The sequence below is a fragment of the Lissotriton vulgaris genome, chromosome 5, assembly GCF_964263255.1.
Source record: "Lissotriton vulgaris chromosome 5, aLisVul1.2, whole genome shotgun sequence".
Taxonomy (NCBI): Eukaryota; Metazoa; Chordata; class Amphibia; order Caudata; family Salamandridae; genus Lissotriton; species Lissotriton vulgaris.
This window is the reverse complement of record NC_141693.1, coordinates 289,691,330-289,712,879: the sequence shown is the minus strand read 5'-3', so window position 1 is coordinate 289,712,879 and position 21,550 is coordinate 289,691,330. Positions and strand designations below refer to the sequence as shown.

Genomic DNA, 21,550 nt, shown 5'->3' with positions numbered 1-21,550 from the left:
CAAAGTATATGCTTAAGGCAATGCGCGGTGTAGTTGCTGAGCAGATGGTCGGAATTGGAAGGACAATCGGGAGAGGATGTGGTGAGGTAAATGGTGTTGGAGATGGGTCTTTGGAGGGTAGTTTTTCTGGGTGCGGATAGGTTTTAGGACTCAGGAGGGTGGGGTTGATTGTAGGGCAGGCGGCAGTTTAAGACCTCAGGGCGGGGGCAGGGTCGGGTTAGTTTTTGGGCTGTGGGTATAATTTTAGGGCTCAGGGAAGAGGGACAGTTTACAGGGCAGGAGTATGATCTTTGGCAAGCATGCCCCTTGAGCCATCATGTCTTTATCACAAAATTGCATGCTAAAGACATGCGTGGTAAAGACAGAGTTGTGTTGGAGACTGTGTGGTACAGGCATGAGTTGTACCATCATACAACCCTAATGGATAGTATTTTTTTCTTTTAGCTGTCACAACTCTTACCCTTTCTTGTCCAAACATAACCTTCTACTAGCTCCCCTTCGTCTTTCACTCTCTCTCTCTCTCTCTCTCTCTCTCAAGAGTGTACCTCTATGTTTTTTCATAAACTTAATCTTAGTTACAGTTTCACTGCTTTCCTTTTTTCTGTTATAGCTCACACAAATCAGTCCATCACTTGGATAAAAAATCTCTTCATTTAACTTCATGGGCTTGTTTTATTTTAGTCTTCACCAATTTTACACTGGTTTTCCAATCAAAAGTTGCCAACCTTTGTTTCCTGTACAAAGTCCACTCCACCTTCATTTGATGATCTTCTCTACTTTCTAGTCTAATTGGTTATGCTGGCCCTCTTTCCTGCTTCATCTTGCCATCTTATTTCATCATTTTATTGTCTTTTCCGTTAAACTAGCTGCTGTTATTTTGGATTTTAAAAAAACATGTCTTTACAAGCTTCACTTATAATACTATTGTATTTCTTTTATGGCATACCTGTTAAAATCAACAATTTTTAGTGCAATGTTCTCTTTCACAATAGCTTGTTAACTATTAATTTGTATTTTGTCTTGTCACTATAAAGAAGCAGCCCTCCTTGCTGCATAAAACGTTCTTCGTTCTCACTATTTCTAACCTTTGTCTGCATGGGTAGCTTTCAGTAGCGTTGATCCCCTTTCTTTTCTCCGTTCTTTACTTTAGTATTTCTGGTTCTGTTTCCTCATGGATTTCCTATTACCTGTCAAGTCCTCCTTTTGCTAATTTTTTATTTACTCTCAGATGTTTTTTCCAGGGCTTTGGTTTGTTTCTTTATACATGCTTTACTATTTCACTGTCCTCTTATTTCTTTATTTGGGTTGTTTACTGCTCACTTTATAATGCAGATGACACCCAATCCAATTTTTGTTTTCCAACTTTCACTGATTCTCTATATACTGGCTTTTGTTTACCGCTCTGATTTTGAAGCATGCCTGACCTCTCACTTTAATTCTTCTCTACCTTCTCTTATTGCTAGTTTGTTTATTTGTCCACAATCTAGGCATTACATTTTACTCTCAAGAAATATCTTTGGGTTTTCGTAATTGTGGTTTCATAGCTGAACAAAAGCAAAAATAATAATGTCCTTCCGTTGTCTCTGGCTAAACTCCTCTTTCATGATCTCCTTTCCTACCCTTAGGAGCTCAAAATTTGCTCTGGGTTTTTGCCATTTACAGCTATGTGGAAAATGTATTAAACTAAACAAATATTCTAACACAATGATTCTATCAATCAGTGGCCCACTATAAAAAAAAAGTACATCATATGATTTACCAAAATGTGGAACCTCATATAGCTGCAGTGTTTTAAAGTAAACGTGCTGTAGCTCTCTCTGAGTTCCCAGTGGCAATTCCCCATTCTTAGTCCTCTAGGCAGTGCTGCAGCTGCTTCTGTGGTCCAGTTGTTAACGCCACCATTCTTGGTCCTCTAAACACTGCTGCAACTCTGTTCATACGTCCGCTACACTCCAAACCAAAACATATCTTAAAGGTATTATCATTTACAACGTCAATAGCTCTACCTCAAAAATGCGAGACCTATTTCATTGCAAATGCTTACTGTATTACAGCAACTAACTAAAACGTCGCCTTAACTGTCTTTTTGAGTGAATTTCTCAGGCTTTTTGATCATATTTCTCCAACTCTCTGTGGTGATCTGGCTGCATTACATCATTACTCATGTCATGTATTATGTAATGCCTGTCTGAGACATTCTATGTTACACAGTTACTTGGGATCTGCAACAGCTGTGATCAATAAATCTACATCTTGAAGTAATCCTGTTTCCTGATAATATAGTGGACCGCGAGGCTGGAGTCTTCAGTTCAGTTTCAAAGTAAGTAAACACGCATGCTAAGTCAAGCGCGAGATTCTGAAGTGCTCTGTACTTTCATTGAAGCGCGAGAGTGAAATTGACTGAGCGCGTGATTGAAAGTGATTACGGCTCCTGCCACATGCGTCGGCTCTACGAACTAAATTAAATCGGCTGTTCACGTCCAGTGACTGACAAAGACTGCCGTATGTGTTTCATTTAGGGAACAAAAAAGAATTAAAGCTCAGTCATTTTACGAAGGAAATTTACGTTATATAAAGCTCAGATCTACAACCACGAAGAGGAATTTTACAAGGAAATAAAGCCCTCAGTTCTACAACCACGAAGGGGAATTCCACAAAGACAAAGTATAAAATAAAAAAGGTATTACTCACTCAGTCCATTAAGAAGTTTAAGATCGAGTTGTCAGGCAGTTCAAGTAACATTAAAAGAACAAAAATCGAAGAAGGACCAAAGGAATAAAAATGGAAGAAGGACTGAACAACTAGTATGCTAACTTTCATGGCATAAAACACTCCAGGAAGTTGAGTGACAATTGAAGAAGGACTAAACAGTTACAAAGCTGATTTCTATAAGTAGTTGAAGAAGAATATTAAATTAAAATTAAATTTTCAGGACTAAACGATTGAAACGCTGACTTTCACGAGATAAGTGGTCCGACAATTGAAGAAGGACTAAAGTAAACAACTACAAAGCTTATGTTTCAGAAAAATAGCATATCCGTGATATGCACACGCAAAACACTACCATAACTCTAATTTTTATTTAATATAAAAAAAAATTCTTACAGGAATAACAATATTACTTTGATTTTTATTTTTTAAAAATTACACCTGTAGTATAGTCATACCTTATTTTGGCTTTCAAATGTTACATTGTTTTTATTGGTGAATGCTATATATCTATATACATACTAAGTTTCAGAGGTTTAAGCTATAATCTTGTGTCTTGCCCATTGAGTCATGGCTACAATGCAAAATGTCAGTGCTCCTCCTTTTCTACAAACTTCTGATGACCCTCCAGTCCCGTGGAGGAATTGGTACAGGGCTTTCAGCAAATATTTAGGAGCAATTGGTGGCAATGGGTATCGTCCTGAACATAAGAGATTCCTTTTGGAACACAACTTAGGGTTCAAGGGACAATCTATTTACGAGCATCTTCCACCCTATGTTGTCCCACAAGATCAGGAAGATTTGGATGAATTTGAGATAGCTGTAAAGAAACTAGAGAAACAATTTGATGTTGAACCTAGTTTAACTGTTAACAGGCACACATTTTTCACAAGACAGCAATTACAAGATGAATCCATGGTTACCTATGTTGCTGTTTTACGTATGTAAGCTGCAGAATGTGAATACTAAAATTTCACAGATCAACTCATTCGTGATGAAATTGTTGTATGTGGTTATGATGGTAAAGTTCAGGAAAAATTGCTAACTTTGAGGAACCCTAGTCTTGCTGAAACAATTGATATAGTTAAGGGGATTGAAGTGTCACGCAAAGCACGTAAAGAGCTCATTCGAAAAGAAAATAGCGGTGTGTTTGTGGTGAATGAGAATTCAGTTTCAAAGGAAAAGTATAATTCAAAGAAAATTGTTAAGCAAAAAGACAACAGGAATAGTTTTTTTCCCCAACAAAAAATTTTTCACACAAAAAAAATTTGTTTTAGGTGTGGAAATTCAAAACACACTCCGAATGGTAGACCTTGTCCTGCAAGGAGTGTGAAGTGTAAAGTTTGTAATAAAATCGGGCATTTTGCCAAGGTGTGCCTGACACCCAAGGATAAAATTAATTCAGTCATTGAAGATGATCAAAGTGATACCTCGGAAGATGAACATTCTTGTTCTAGAGGAATTAGAGACATGATAGTTGTGGTGCAGGATGATGAATCAGACTGCATAGATCCTTATGAGAATATTGAAACAGATGGGAAAAATTTGAGACTACTCATAGATTCTGGTGCCAGAATGACAATGATAACTGATGAACTACACAACACAAGTTGAGAAATGTACCTTTTAGTGTACAACAAGATCTAGCGGATATCCTTAAAAAGATTTGTGATGATGGAGTAATAGAACCCATCGAATCGTCTCTATGGTTAAGTCCATTAGTTATGGCAAGGAAAAAAAATGGAAAGTTAAGAGTGTATTGACCTGAGGAGTTTAAACAAAGTAATTTGGGTTGATTCACACCCTTTGCCTAGAATTGATGATATTGTCAGTACATTTTCAGCTTCTAGTTTCTTTTCAAAAATTGACCTAGCATCTGCATATCATCAGGTTGTACTTGAAGAATCTTCAAGACACCTCACGGCATTTGTATCTCCAATGGGTTTGTTTCAATGTAAAAGGATGCCTTTTGGTTTGTCATTAGCAGCATCTGTGTTCCAACATGTACCAGAAAATGTTTTGGAAGGAGTGGACAGGGTGGTGACCTACCAAGATGACATTTTAGTTGCAGGGGAAAACCAATCCATTCATAGCAAACGCATGCTTATGGTTTTAGAGAGATTGCAAAAATATGGTGTTGTTGCAAACCTATAGAGTATTTGGGTCATGTTATATCAAAACAAGGAGTGGAACCTAGACCAGGTTTGATTGATGCAATATCTAAGACCCCCACACCTAAGTCAAAAGGGAATGTGGCCTCATTTTTAGGGCTCTGTGAATTTTATTCTAAATTTATCAAACAAAATCTGCAAAAACAGTGACATTAAGAGAATTGCTAGAGAAAGACAAAAAGTTTGTGTGGGAAGAAAATTGGCAAGAAGAGTTTGATCATTTAAAAAGTGAAATTGTTTCTGCTGGGGTTCTTGCACCTTTTGATCCATCCCAGGAATGCATTATTACTGTAGACGCAAGTAATGATGGGCTTAGTGCTACCATTGCACAGATGAAAGGAGAAAAAGAAGTTACGATTGGGTTTGCTTCGAGGTCATTAAGACCTAATGAGAAAATATTTTCAGTAATTGAAAAGGAACTTTTGAGTTGCTGTTGGGCGGTTGAGAGATTTAAATGTTTCATTTGGGGGAGAAAGTTTGTACTTAAGACTGACCATAAACCCGTAGTCAGTATTTGTATTTTGAGTGGAATAACTATAAAAGATCATACCCCAAGAATTGCACGATTGAGTTCAAAATTATTGCAATACAATTTCACCATTGAGTACATACCCGGTGGAAGAAATATAAGGGCACGTTCACCCATAAGTTTTGCAGATTTTCAAGAAAATTGTGATGAATATGATGAAGACTGTTTGATTGCGAGTGTTGACATTTGTCATGACACTACTTTCAGTGAAAGGGAGTGGTTTTCTGAATCCGGTTTTCTGAATCCCTGAAAGATATTGAATTGAAAAATGTAGGAGAGTATGTCATGTATAGTTGGCCAAAAGAAAGAACACTCCCGCAAAATTTACAACCTTATTTCAAGATAGCTGATGAATTGTCTATTGAAGGTAAAGGGGTGTTAGTACGTGGAGACAAGTTTATTCCACCAGTTTCATTAAGAGAGAGAATTATTATGTATGGGCATGAGGGACATTTGGGTCAAACCATTACTAAGAGGAAAATCAGCGATAGTTATTGTTGGCCCAGAATGGACTCTGAAATTGTTGCTAGTGTCCGCAGTTGTGTTGTTTGTGCAACAAGTGACAAAAGTTTAAAAACAAGCAGTTCCCTTACAGCCTGTTGACCTGCCAAGTAAAGTCTGGTCAAAGTTGGCAATAGATTTCATTGGTCCATTTGGTACACTTCCAAGGAAACTGAAATTCGCCATAGTAGTGGTTGATTATTACAGCAAATGGTGGGAGGTAAAGTTTGTAGAAGAACCCAATACCCTCAATGTTATAAAAGAGAAGGATTTCCCAAAGAGATTGTCTCGGACAATGGTGTCCAATTTATTTCTAAAGAGATGAGAAGTTTTCTTAACAATAATTCGATCAAGCAATGGCCTGGTAGAGAAAATGAATCGCACATTAGTAGAATGTATTCAATGGGGAATCCAGAACAAGTTTGATATTTGTAAGGCTGTTGAAGAAATGTTGTGGTCCCATAGATGCTGTCCTAATGTGGTTTTTGGTATTTCCCCATTCGAAGTTTTACGAGGACGGCCACCTGCCTCAAGGCTTTGTCCTGCTTGGTTGAGAGAATTTCAACACAAAAATGATCATATGATAAACATGGACAAAGTTGAGAGACCCAAAGTGGAGGAATATCAAATGAAAATGAAAAGTCATTATGATGCCATTCACAGGGTAAAACCTGTTGAAGACAAACTTAAAGTAGGTGACTGGGTCCGTATTAAGGATCCTAATCATGTTCCTAAAGGGTTGTCGAAATTCAAACCTCCGGTAAAGATTGAGGTGGTGACAAGAAATGCAGTGAGCACTAGTAGAAACAAATGGTGGAATAAGGGAAGAGTAATCAAGGTGCATTTACATGATGTTCATGATGTTTCTTCTCACGATTCAAATGTTTTATCCAAGACGTCTTTCCATAATGTTCCTCCTACAGTTTCCTCTCCTGATATCCAAGTTACCGAACCAAAGTCTAATTCCTATCCTTTATCTGTACGCAGGACCGGTAGGAGAAATATAGTCAAACCCTCAAGGTTTCGTGATTGACATTTTATTTTAACCACATGTTTTTAACTACAATTTATTTACATTGGTTTTAGGAGTTTAATCTATCTTATATTCCATAGTCATTATATTAATTATTTTTCTTATTAATTTTGTTGTAGTCATTTACTTGCGTGTAATGAAGGGAGATATTGTGGTGATCTGGCTGCATTACATCATTACTCATGTCATTTGAATCTAGAATGCATTATGTAATGCCTGTCTGAGACATTCTATGTTACACAGTTACTTGGGATCTGCAACAACTGTGATCAATAAATCTACATCTTGAAGTAATCCTGTTTCCTGATAATTTACTTCATTACACTCTCCTACTAAACAGAGTTTAATGCAGTACATGGCAAGGGGTTGGCAACAGGGTCTCATATTCAGCAAAGCCCAGCACCTTTTTAAATTAGCACCACTACTGAAGTTCACCAGTTATAGATACTTTAGAGCATGAATTATAGTTATTTGAGATAACCATAACTCACACCCTTACCATGGACTGCTAAATACCTCACATATTACATCACTTATGACATGTGCTTTGGCATCATTTACAAACATCACAGCAACATCTGAAATGACATCACTGATAACATGTTCATGACGGGGGCAAAAGTTACAGTTACTTTAGGGTAAGAGTTAGTTACTTTAGGGCATTAGAAGGGAAAAGCAGATATAGTTGTTGTTACTTAAGTATAACTGGTGTTAACTGACATTTACACCCAACAATAATATCACTTTAACCTTTGTTAGGTCTCGCCTCTCAATGCGCATGTGGATTGAGCGGAGCGAGACTATAGGGGCTTAAACAGAGGTTTAACAAGACTGGCGATTTGATGCTGTGCCTGTGCGCTTTTAGGTCAATGCGCAAGCGCGTTGACCTAAAATGCGCGTGCACAGCATCAAATCGCCAGCTATCTGTTCCCCAGCAGCTCTTCCCGCTCCTCCCCACAAGCTTCCCCCAGCGTGTGCTCTGCCTCAGCCGCACTACTCCCACACCTTTGAAGTGAAGCTTAGCTTCACTTCAAAGGCCCCTGCTGCTTCACACTATTCACGGCCGCCAGGCCGTGTCTATCCCCCATCGCCGCTCTCCCCGCTTCGCCCCCTGCTGCGGCCGTGTCGCATTTCTTCTCCCCCTCCCCAAACCAATGCCCTCCGTCTTGTTTCATTTAGCGTCGTTATCTCCGGTTCGCCAATACAACGATTTAAATCTTCCTTATAAATATCAGGTCAGAGATCGTGTGAAAACCAAATTTACTTATGTTCCGTTACATTATTCCCCTCTCACTGTAATAACCCGGAAGCTGTAGCTAGACACACTTCTGAGTCAGTGTTTTAATGTTTCCTCTAAAGAACAGTCATGGTGATCGTATGTGTTATATCTCTATTGTAATAGGATCTAAAAATGCACACATCTATGAAATATTATATATAACTTTTAGGGGAGAGAAAAAACCCATTTATCTGTACCTCTTTTAGAGCACTGGTGTAGACGAAGAGCATAGACAGATTTCCTGATCTGTTGATAATTCCTTCATGTATCTCCAATCCGTCTCATGGGAATACACCGAATGGTCACGTATTCTTAGTTCAGATCACTCAACATTACAGGTTCGTACACTAATGGGTAATAATGGACGTTGTTGTAAGAGATCAGTGTGCTTGGGCGAATTTGCAGTGGCGCTGGTGTAATTTTGTGATTATCGCATTACCCTTTGTTAAGTGAAATTCCTGAAATTAAGCAGCACCCTATAATGATGTTGTGTTTGCAGCAAAATGTTGGTACAGGAGTGCGGGGACACTGCGAAGGACCAGAACACACAACGCCGCTGTTCAGGCACGTGTTTTAGCTCCTTTAAAAAAAAAATACAAATAAATAATCTAAATGCTGTTTTTTCATAACGTTGGGGGAATTTTGCATAGTTAGGTGAAAGCAAGTTACACAAATTAGGCACACCCCTAGACTTCACATATTTCGCGTGAATCTTTTCATTGCTTGAAAAGTTAATAAGGAAGTGCCCGTCACTGGTGAGTCCAGAGTACCTGTTTACTACTTAGAAGTGCGGGGACTCGATCTTTCAAATTAAAGAAATGCATGTATTAATTTCTGCCCACTTGAAGCACAGATTAAATTGTGCTGGCATAACTGACATGTTAGTACCACACTAATAAGTGCTTTCCCTTCTGCAGGGACGCATTTGTAACAGTTTGTTTTGCACGTTACATAGTTTCAATATTGCTGGCTACCGACACAATTCCAAGTCGTTTGCAGTAAGCAAAACCGGTCTGTCCCTCTTTTGCAAGGGTCTGTTTACAATCTTTTTGCATCATGTCAATGGCTACAGTGTATCCCAAGTAGCTGTCCCTGTTCTCAAGTTTTTTTCTCTAGATTGTAACTTTAGAGCTGGGTGTTAATCATGTCCTCCTTAGATGCCAACGGGCATTGACTATGTTTTGTGCTCAACTAAGAATGCTACAAATCGTTAAAAAACTCTTCCTGCTCCGCCCCACAAGCTTCGCCCAGCGTGCGCTCTGCCTCAGCCGCACTCCTCTCACACCTCTGAGGTGAAGCTTAGCTTCACTTCAAAGGCCCCTGCTGCTTCACACTATTCACGGCCGCCAGGCCGTGTCTCTCCCTCATCGCCGCTCTCCCCGCTCCGCCCCCTGCTGCGGCCGTGTCGCATTTCTTCTCCCCCCTCCCCACAGCAATGCCCTCCGTCTTGTTTCATTTAGCGTTGTTATCTCCGGTTCGCCAATACAACGATTTAAATCTTGCTTATAAATATCAGGTCAGAGATCGTGTGAAAACCGTAATTACTTATGTTCCGTTACAATATTCCCCTCTCACTGTAATAACCCGGAAGCTGTAGTTAGACAAACTTCTGAGTCAGTGTTTTAATGTTTCCCCTAAAGAACAGTTGTGGTGATAGTATGTGTTATATCTCTATTGTTATAGGATCTAAAAAGGCACACATCTATGAATTATTATATATAACTTTTTGGGGAGAGAAAAAAACCATTTATCTCTGCTGCTTTGACTGTTGTCACACAGCTCTTCTCTCTTAGCACGGTGGCTCCTTAACTCAGTTCCTTGGCTGCTCCACCTTTACAGACACCCACCCTGCCTGCCATTGTACCTCTCGGCAAATGACGAGCGCTGTCAAAGGCAGTAGGGTCTGGATTGTATGTATCGTTGACATTACAAATGCTATAGGTGTCACATTTGAAAAAGTATAAAGTATTGCCATTGTAAATGACAAAGCTATTACTTTTGCACGTTTCAAGACCCACACATTAAAATAAATTTGTCAATTACAAAATCAATAGCTCCAACTTTTTTATTGCGAGGCCTGTTGCACTTCCAATGCTTGTTTTTTCCAGTGAATATACATACACTACCAGAAGTTGCATCCCAGCTAAAAGGTGCATGTATTATAAAATAATATGTCAAGCTAATCCCTAGCCAATTATTCATTACCTTAGCATAACGGTCACTGATAAGTACTTAATTAATAATCTGTTCACTTGGACAGGACATAGGACACTGTCCTCATACACAGGGGCTTTAGAATGCAATAAAGTATTCTATTTGACTTCGCAGTGGCATAGGTGATAAATAACTGGACAATCGGGATATTTTCATACTACACTAATAACAGATGAACTATAATATTTCATAATAGCACTGGAAAATAACATAAATTCGAATCACTTCACAAGCATGCATCTCATAAATGTTGTGAATGAAGAGGAAAAAGCCAGAGTAAGATTATGAAATAAATATGCAATGTGTATTTCCAATAAGCTAGAGAAACATAAAAGTGATATGTGCAATACTTGAATTAATGTAAGCCACCAGCAATTGCTGGACCAATTTCCAGTCTGTTATTTTTGCCCACTATGTCACTCCCGAGACCACTTGTATGCAAATCAGAATTCACCTTCCTACAACAGAAACGGCAACTTCTAGGCCAGGTCCCCTGTAAACAGAATACTAGTAACCTAAAGCTGGGTTAGTCCTTGCTGTGTGCTACTCAGTGATGTTCTAATTAAGAGTCTTACAGTTAGCAAGGAAAGCATATCAGGAAGCTGGCTGCACCATAGGAATCAAGCTGCATCTCACTCACGAGAACCCGCATAGTTGGAACAAGTCTTTATTTGCTTATGTTCACTACTATAGCCGATTTACATCTTTGGATTTCCTTCTGATAACCTACCACAATGCAGACTTGGTAACGAGCAGGGGGAAATGAGACAAAATCATGTATTACAGATATGTCATCATTTGTACAAACGAAAAAAGAAGGGTTGGGCATATTTGTGAATGAAGGAATTCTGGCAAGCTTCCTTTCCACAGTGCCTTAGCAAAACAAACTCATTGAAAGCAGGATGGTTTTCTACAAAATGGTAATGGAGGCAAGTATCATTTTATAACACTTTGCTGATTGTATATAAAGGTCACATATTTACAATTCAGGCCACAGTGAGAAAGATACTTGTCCATCCACTCGCAACTGTTGGTTAAGTGGCAAAGTTACAAACTCCAAATTCAGAAACATGGCTACTATTTTGCACCCTCCTCGGTCTTCTTGTGTTACGTCTATGTCTTTTCTCTCCTGGGTAGTTCCCTTCTTGAGTTACATGTGCTAATTAATCAAGACTTAATACTTGTGATTAACAGCATGCACATATAGGTTACTTTATAATATTGCACTATGCAACGTAATAATCAAGTATTCCTTGAATATATTTGCAGTATTTGAATGCAGAGTATTCTGTTTTACATTATTATTGATATTCTAAAGAGTTTCTAGAAGTTTGATTACTACTGGTCTCATTTTTGTTCGAAAGAACATTCCTCCAGAATGAAAATAAGTGAAAGGGAATCACACCACTCTATATTGTGAGTTTTAAAGTGAAATAAGGTTATACAATTCGAACAAAGACGAGGGGCACGGAGGAGGCCTTAATACAAGGCAAGATTGGAATTAATTAACTAATTGTGTGCTTATATAGTGCAGGACTCACTCCCGAAGGGGTACCTCCGCGCTTCGACCGCTGCGAAACCCTTCCTGGCTTCCCTGAGAGATGGTCCCTTAATGGGTATCTCCAGGGTGAGACCAGGCATCCCCGGCGGTCTGGTGGGGCCGTTAGTGAAGATGAGGCAAGCTAGTGCCTAGAGTTGCCGAGTGTGATCGCTGATCAGAGTGGGCACCGAGGCGAGAGAATTATCGAGTCCGCTGACCCTGGTCCGGAAACCTGCCGCGTCGGGAATCGAACCCTGGTCCCGGGCCGTCCTCTGCTCTCGGGTCTGCCGCCTCTAACCAGTGAGCCACACTACTTCACTTATAGCCATTGCAGAATCATATCACTGATTCTAAGTGAAGGCTACTGGCGAGACACTTAGCATTCGCATCTTTGCTGGCTGAACTTATCTGTGCAGCTGGCCTCAAATGACAAGCCTTGCTATTAGAAAAACAACTCATATTGCTCAAACAAGTTTGCAGGTGTGCACCATCTCTGAAATTCAAAATAGGCTTTTATTTTCTGCTGTGCTAGAATTGGCTGCTTTTTAATCCTATGTTTGATTATGCTTTGTAACAAATGTAACTTGTAACCTTTAATTCACTGATCCTCATGTAAAGCGCTCTGATACCTATGGGCCTAGCCAGCGCTATATAATAACTCAATAAATAAATAAAATAATTAGAAGTAGGAGTATGTTGGCAGAACTGCTATAAATATAGAACAGTAATCATGTGGGAGGATTTCATCTCGTTCATGCTTTTAGTAAACGTTGCTACTGCCGTTTTACTCATATTTATTGTGGTTACAATTTATATTGTATGCTCTAGATTAGGATTGTTATTCTAAAATGAATCTAAAAAAAAGCTGCATTTTAGTACCCTTTAGTGTGTACTTCAATAAAATGAAAGAGGGTTTGAGCTTCCACCAACTCTCTCAGTAATGTCTAAAGGGATTCATCATTACCTGAAACACATCCCACTCAAATATTGCTCAGTGAGTTGTGGGGTGATTGCTGTACGACTGGTTTTTCACACTGACGGAGTCTTTAGTGAAAGAGGGTCTAGAAAAAGGCACTTTGTATTTCTAGAAATATATCACTTTCTCGTACAAGCAACCTACATCATTAAATAAAACCCCAATAATGCATAGGACCTGCCATAAATTTCAGAAGTTCTACATGAATTATGATTTAACCCCTTCCATGCTGGGCCGTTTCCGCCGCTGTGCGGTAAACAAAAGAACAGGGCGGGGCCGTGACGAACCCCAGCCGTCATCAGCACACGAGCGCCGCAGAGCGTGACGGCTGGGGTTCGTCACCAGCATGGAAGGGGTTAACAGTGAGGTGCTTCATGATGCTCTAACCAAACACTACACCATTCAAAACATGAATAAGAATCATTTTGCTGAGTTTTCTCAGCTAACCATGGGTAACTCGCTCTATCTCCACTTTCAAGTCTGCACTCAAAGCTCATCATCTCTGGATAGAAGCTCCTCTACTGTCTCGTCAGATGTGGCTTTTTCTTCCCACTATGAATATATAACTGTGTTGTCATTGTCTCCGACTAAATTTACCATCGAGTTTGATCATCACTTATGTATCCATTAAAGTATGCATGTACCTCAATAGCTTTTTCCATGACTTTAACAATTTAAGTGTCTCGAGTGTAGGAGTGGTTGATTTCGTTACACATATATATGAATTTTCCCTATTGTGACAGTTTTCATATTTGCAGTTTTCAAAGTTGAGAATGTGTATTTTAATCAACGTAACACTTTGGCCCGATGTGTATCTACCATATTGAACATCGTTTAGGGGGGTGGAGAGAAAGAAAGAAGACGAGAACCAACGCAAGCCATTCAGAGATCCAGTTTACTCGAAAATATTGGTACAAATATATTAATATATCACGAGGACTAGTGGAGGCTTCTGAAATACAAGAAAATATTGCACTACTTATGGCGTGTGTTCCCTCCTGTATGTTTAATTGTTTTCGGTATATATTTTACTTCTAGTTCAGCCTGTCTAGAGGCAGGAGGATATGAATATACAACATACAAAGGAGACACGAAATGTGTGTACAAATAGGGAGTCGGTAATATGTTATAGGTACGTACAGCATTGTGTTTAAATTACTCTCTATGCCACTGAAAAAAAAAGCGTTTTTCCCTTCGTTCATTTGATTATATACTACAAGTTGGGAAGTTAAAGTCTAAATGTAAGATCGAGAACCTCTCTTATGCTTTTCTTTATTCATTCAATGAAATGTATTCTATACCTGACATTTAGACATCTTATAGCATCAAAAAGCATGCTCCCCTGCTTCTGAATTTCCTATTATTTTGCTGCACCGCAACAAGGGCTTTTGAGTACGGCCTGCAGGTGCGTTTCATTGTGTAATACAGAATAGAGGGTTTTCTTAGCCCACAGCTCAGGACGGAGGAAACAACCCCAGAAGAAGTTATGCCCTACAGTTAGTTATAGGCTTGGTAATGATGTACCCACTCCTGTCCAGGTAACAACCAAGCTTGACCAACACAGAAAGGATAGCCTCCCAAAGGGGAGGTCGTAGTTCATGAGATAAGGAAGGAAGTTACAAAATAATTGTATTACAACTTTTTAAAGGAAGAGGTTAAATATTGTTTGGTAAACATTTTGGTACACTGAAAGGCAGAGGACTTGTTTACCTACTGACTGCTTCCGAAACGAACCAAAAGCTTTTGAAATGTTACAGTTGTTAAAACAATTCATCTGATGGTAAGAATGAATTCAAGCTCGCTGGTATTCATTACTGCTTTTAGGTTATTCCCAATAACATCATGAACAAGTCATCATAAATACTTCCAGAAGTGTTGTGTCAACAACTTGCATTCGGATGTCCATTAAGCTCACTTCAAAAAAAAAATCTGTCACAAAAGGTGAACGTTTAGCAAATGATAATGTAGGGAATTGTGTAGTTAACATGAAGGCCAAGCAATCATTCAACTACTCCTTCCCGGGAGTTTTGCCACTCAATCACAAGAACCACTACAATAAAAGGGTAGAAAAGAAATCAACTGATGGGCAGAATGCTTGAAATAATGACCTGGCAATTCAGGTTCGATTGTTTCTATTGGAGCAGGACCATGGTTGATTGCGTATGGCGGATCCCCGTCTGATGTGGCATGGGGGGCAAAAGTAAAAAATAAAACAAAGGACTGAAATCCGACACACAGTACTTAATTGTTGACAGGAATTTAAATCACCCATCCATCAATTTTTGTTTTGACGTTGGCATTTGACTACATACATTCTAAGGAACAAGTAGATCCCGGTTTCAATCCCATAGTTCTCCTTGACCAAAGTTTGAGATCCTGGACAATATTAATTTTCCTATGCTTATGTGACGTGACCTTATGACCACAATTGGCTGTGCCCACAGACTGGCTACACCAAATATTAAGCAACATGTGAACATTTACAGAGTTTTACATACTATTTGTGACGCTTCAGTTACGTACCCTGCGATGTTGAGGCTTTGTCATAACAAAGAATGCACTTAATCTCTCTCTAAATGAGAAAGAATCGGATACATTGAGGACACAGAACACAAATGGTAAAAAGCGCACAGAAATTGATCTCCGTAGTAAAAGCCAGAACTGTTTAAGTGGTAAACTCCAATGCAACTATTCGCTACCGAATGACGAGAATACTTGCAGAAACCAGGCCACCGAAGTTTTAAGTTAGACAGGAAAACTACTGTAAACTAGCAGAACATATTGCTATCAAAATGTTGGAAGCATGGTCGCTATGGGATACAAACAATTGATATCTGCCAAAGAATATTGTAAAATGGTGTTCTTAACTACTGGAATAATTCAGCTGAAAGTTAACAGAAATCAAATCATCTCAAATTCAAGGCTACAATGAAACTATTCTGTCTGGACAAACCTTTACCCGTTCTTCCCATTTCTTTCCAGCCTACAGCGATTACAAACGAATGGATTAATATGCCTACAAACTAAGAGAAAAGAAACGACTGCACCTGTACTGCTTAACTCACCCTTATTCAACTGTGGATTATACTCATCCACTTCAAGAATTTCAGATAAGCGAGCAGAGCATCTCTGGTGTTACAGCGAACAAGGGCAATGGAGAAACAGTTCATCCCTCTGCTCTAGTGGAAGCTGAGGGAGCAAATAGGAGGCATGAGACTATCTACCTGCTCCACACTGTTAACAGTTAAGACTTCTCACAATCCTCTCCCTACTACTTCTGTTTTACTATGTACCTGTAGCTGAAGAGTAAACAGTAGCAAGGGAGGACAGCTGGGCTTCTGGGAAGATGTGTTTCAGATATTTTAGCATGGCTTAAGGAGGTATGCATACTTTGGTAGGTGGGAGGGGGAAAGGTTATCAGGAGGGAAGTGTTAGAACTGGACAATTGTAAGTACAGGCATTCATTGAAATTTGCAGTAATCCATCTCTGAAAGGAAAATACTTTTGGGATTAAAACTGCAGAGCCATTAAATTGTGCCCAATTCTACGCTTGTGGCACCATAATGGAGCCAAGAATGGTTGCAACTCAGTCTTGTTCTCACAATGTTTACTCCTATTTGTCTATAACCTTTTTTAATGCTGTGAGATTTTGCAACACCACTCATCACAAGCCATGTTTTAACAATTTTTTTAAATTCTTTCTACAAGATTGTTGATATGCTATTGCTGAGAATTCTTAATTAATTATCCTATTATTTAGCTCTAGAATCATTCCGAATATGTAAAGCATTCTATAGACTTAAGTCGTACTTAGTGCACTGCTAGCAGACATTTTGACCAGGGATATTAATATTATACATTTTGAACTACCCACTGTGTATGGGTAGTTTGCATGTTTGGTTATCAGTTCTTTGTTGAAGGAAAACTATGAATGCTCCTACTTTGTGCGTGGTTTCTGTGCACATTTCTGCTGATACCTTTTCAATCTTTGTGTTGCATTGTTTAAGGTAAACGAGCACCTAAATATATTAAAAATGATCCCATTGCATGCGAGATGCAACTAAGAGCTGCATAGTTAACATAGTGTTACAGAATACAAAAATCAGGATTCAGTGTGTTTAAAAGCCTGACCAGGAGGCGTTCTCCCCGTGATTTCAAGAGAGTTGTTTAAGATACGAGTGTACTTAATGCATTTTGCAAATATAGCAACTGTATTGCATGCTGGTAAAGGAAGTATGATTCAGAAAAGGGGGTGGTGATGAATAGAGTGTCTGAATTAAGCAGACCACTCTTACCCAGTCCAAAGATCAGGGCTTGATCCATCACCGTTTTTTAGCTCACTGCACCATCCCAGCTCAGAACTTGGCTATATGCAAATTAGTCTGACCCTGGCCCAGTGAATCATGGGAACAGGGCAGACCAAACTACCAAGCCAATTCTTATACTGGAAGGAACCAAGCTACCGGGGACCGGTTTCTGGCATTTCAGCCGTCTTCGGCCCGGCTTGCTTGAATCCTGATGGTGCAATGAGCTAGGGACTCACATCTGAGTATACCCTTCCACGCTTATGGTGGCCAAAAATGTATGAGCAGAGCCATTAATTAAAAAAACGGTCTACAAACTACATCACAAGATGCTAATTTTCAACACCACTCTAGGGGGCTCGTGGGGTTAGAGCAGGTCTTGTAAACGTTTTACGTCATATTAGGCAAATGCCAATTTACCCGCACACGAGTGAGTGTTCAAACATGCTACCTGTTAGACGGTACCAATAAAAATGGAACTCGAAATTCCACTCATGCCATGACTACCAGTCAACAATGTATTAAAGTGTCACACTTTCAATGAATCCGATTAATCGGGTTACGCGGAGACCGATGTTAATGGCCCAGTGTACTATGAAATTCACTGTTCGCCATATTGTAGAGAAGACTACTACTCAATTATCAAGCATTGGAGAACAGTGAAAGAAGTCCCCGCAAAGATTTTTACCTCCGTCTTCTGAGAAGATTTCACCTCAGAGTTCAATATCTTAGCCACCCAGCTTATCCCAAAATTCAAGTTCCAATTATACCCCTCAGCAACAGCCAGGGCACAGATCCTGTTTTTTGCTCTGAATCACCAAAATAGTGCTCGAGAGCCACCGATTTCATAAGTTGCAATCCCCATTTTAGACAACAAGAGTAAGTTTGGTCAACATTCAAATTTAGTTAAGAACAAGAGAAGTAGCATATCCAGCCTCGAAGCTACTCAAACTGATCAATCTCAATTGGCAATAAAGAAGCAGCCACCAGGCTCCTTTATAATTGGTTAACAGAAGCCAAACTTCACGTCATATGATACAGTTCACTTCATATGCATGATCAAATATGAGAAGTTAGACTTAAGCAGATGGCAATGAAAGAGAAGTGTATAGGACAGGGGTTACCTATTTTTTCTGTCGAAACAGCTACTTCTGATCAGTGAAAACCAATGTGAGTTACTGGAGGCAAAGCAACTTGCACATTGTTACCAGACAGTCCTACACCAAGCACTCATACAACCATTTTTGTTTTTAATGGGAGAAATTGAAAGTGTAGAAAACATGTTCTGCAAAAATGTTCATAACATGGAACATTTTTCTGCACATTAAATGTCTTCCTCTTAAAATAATGGCTGCATTTTTCAGTTATAATATGACACTGTATCTACCAGCCACTGGGAGCAAAATTCAATCTGACCACATACCAGAAGAGGATCATCAGTTAGATCGCAGAAACAGACCTGAGGGTGTCTTCTATGAATGGCTGTCTGAACAGAATGCGGAAATAAAAAATGTTTTTGTTTTTCAGGACATTTGCCAACCCGATGTCCTGAGTGAAAGAGAAGTACATCAGAGGTACAAATAAACGACATGACAATGGGGCCAACATAGAAAAGTACTACCTAAGGAGAAGATACAACCAACTGAATAAATCTCTGCAAGAGCAACAAAAAGGACAATGTTTAGTTCTAACACAAATTCTTTAAAGTTCACAATAGTGAGCTTCAGGAGATGCTGTACCAGAGAGAACTTTCATGGAGAAATCTGGAGGTTCGCCAGGACGTTATGAACATATTTAACTACAGCAATGACATTCTGGATTTTGAAGTAGATCAATACTAGTGACAAGTCCCAAAAACAGGTATGCTAAAAATAGCAGAAATGCGAATTTCACAAGACCAAACTTACGTTTTTGGAGCCATATTGTCAAAGTAAAGTGCCAAACTTCTGCCAAAAGAATGGTCTTGTACCCATTTATGAGAGCTCAATACACTTTCTCCAGTCACGGCCAGATACATCAAAAACTGACCGGATCAGAATGCACAAGCAGAACCTAGACAATTGCCGGTACTTATGTAGATGCTAGGAATGTGAAATCGTTTCCCTAGTGACCAAAAAGGATAGCCAGTGCTAACAGTGTTGCAAACTTTGACCAGAATGTGTGCAAGGAGCTCACAGTTAACACCAGTACAGTAGACGTTGTACCATCCGGACCAAACATCAACAAGGCAGCAGTTCCCAGCAGGTTGACTCATGTATGAGAAAGCTACTTGCTGATGTTCTGAATGCCTACCAACTGCTCTAGCTTAACAATGGCCTTTTGAGCACTACAATCTCCTCATAGCCTCAAAAACAGAGGATGAACAACTGACCACAGTGAGCAAACAGAGATGCTGGCGATCATGAGAAGTACTAATGCCCCCAATGCTCCCTGAAACAGATATATTGGGCATTCACCTACTTATCTTATGTAAACATTCCCAACTCAGTCAAACATAACCAGCCAATTTAGATGTCGAGCCACACACTACAGAAATGAACAAACATATCTTTGACGGGTGAATATCTGAATATTGTCATGAGCAAACAAAGGGTCGGTGTTCTTAAAAATGACAGAAGAAAATTAATGAAAGAATGCCAGACTAACAGAAGATCATACTGCTAAAAACAAAGCAGTAGAAGCACATACATGAGAGATCACCCTCCAGGGATTGACAGGCAAGTTATAGCAGCATTCAAACTTGGGGACTACAATTTATTACTATGTATTTCTACCTGCATGTTTGAAGTGGTGCTGCTTGGAGAGAGGGAACCACAACACTAAAACTTGTAACAAAGAGAGTAAATCTCTCCAACAAGTTTACAAGGAGGCAACTAGTTTGAGTCAGAGAGACTGTTTGTGGAAAGAGCACAACTGTGTCCCAGGGACAAATTGCACCAATGCCTAAATATAAAATCCAGTAATAACCCCCAGGCTAATCACTCATCGCCACTTCTTGCCAATCACCCAGTCTGTGTGGAGACAAGGTGTGTTCTCTCTCTGTATAAGAGGGAACCACAAATTCCTGTACCGTCAGCCTCGTAGAAAAAAGTGTGAAAAGAAGCAACAAAGAGAAGACAAGAAACCTTCTAGAAACATAAGAGCTGCCTTACTACAATAAAGGGCTGTTGACCAAACCCCAGCAGTGGTGACTTAGACTGACAAGGACATAACCCTGATACATCACCACCAAGTTACTTTAAGGAACGCCTCACCCACCTCCCCACTGCTGTCACCATCCAAATTACCAAAAATAACAATGAAGGGTTCGTCCACCCCCCCCCCCCCGACCTGGGTGCTGAAAGAAACTGTCCCAAGCCATACTTTAGGTTAACTGTACCCTGCACAGAGATCCAGAAGCAAAACGTAGACTGTACTCCTGTCCATGATACAGAGCGCATACACTGGACAGCAAGGTATGACTGCTGTTTTTGGGATACCTGAGCTGGATAAAAAAAAAAAAAAAAAAAAAAAAAAAGAAGATCTGTTGTGTTTATACAGATTTCTAAAACTTTTCATTTTCAACAGTGATTATGGGAGACCCCAGTAAACCCCTTGGTATGAAAATATTGACTGCAATCTATTAGGCAATGGAATATTTGAACTTTTAGATCACTGATCTTATCTTACGTCCGAAAATAACTACAAAGGGAATCTCAAAACCAGAGGCTCAAAAACATGTACTACAGGGTATACATTAGATTTTACAGTGGGACATTAAACAAACAAACTGCTCTTAAAGCACTTCCATAGACTGTCATATTAAAAACTTTTAGACAGCTTCTCAGCAGTTGAGGCAAGCATGTTTTGCGGGTGGGTGGGGGCAGGTTTAATTTAACAAAAACAAAAAAGTAGACTTACTATTCTGCCGGCTGTGTCCCGTGTCTTCTCTGCTCCTGCTTCTGCTCTCCTGCCTCCGGGAGGAACAGGAAGAAGGCAGCCAGGTTCCCTCGGGACCCTCCCCATAGCCAATCACAACACTGCAAACAGCGTTGGGATTAGTGGGGACACCGCCCAGCCGGTGGCTTACGGGGAAGCCATTTTCTCCATGTAGGCTGCATTGCAGCCTGCACGGAGAGGATCAGAGTGCACCTGACTGGTTTGGGCGGCTCCAGAGGGCTTACCAACCAGTCATTGAGCACTCAGGAGTGAGTACGCCATTCCTCCCCAGCCTGCTCGCAGAGCAAACCCGCCCACCCGCAACCAAACATTAATTGGTAATAACGGAAAGTTATTACCATTTTATGTTTCTGCT

The 21,550-nt window shown here is 39.8% G+C and overlaps 1 protein-coding gene across 2 annotated transcripts in view; it reads right to left on the bottom strand.

Annotated features, from left to right (window-relative positions):
* The window catches only part of UBE2J2 (ubiquitin conjugating enzyme E2 J2), a 167,145-nt gene that overhangs the window by 140,744 nt on the left and 4,851 nt on the right, over nucleotides 1–21,550 (bottom strand). The window contains exon 1 of one of the 2 annotated variants that reach the window (XM_086921461.1): nucleotides 21,157–21,251. The exons of the other annotated variant lie outside the window; for it this stretch is intronic. The gene's annotated coding sequence lies outside the window, so the exon portion shown is untranslated. Of the gene's footprint in view, nucleotides 1–21,156; nucleotides 21,252–21,550 lie in introns of those variants that run through there. 2 annotated transcript variants of the gene reach the window in all.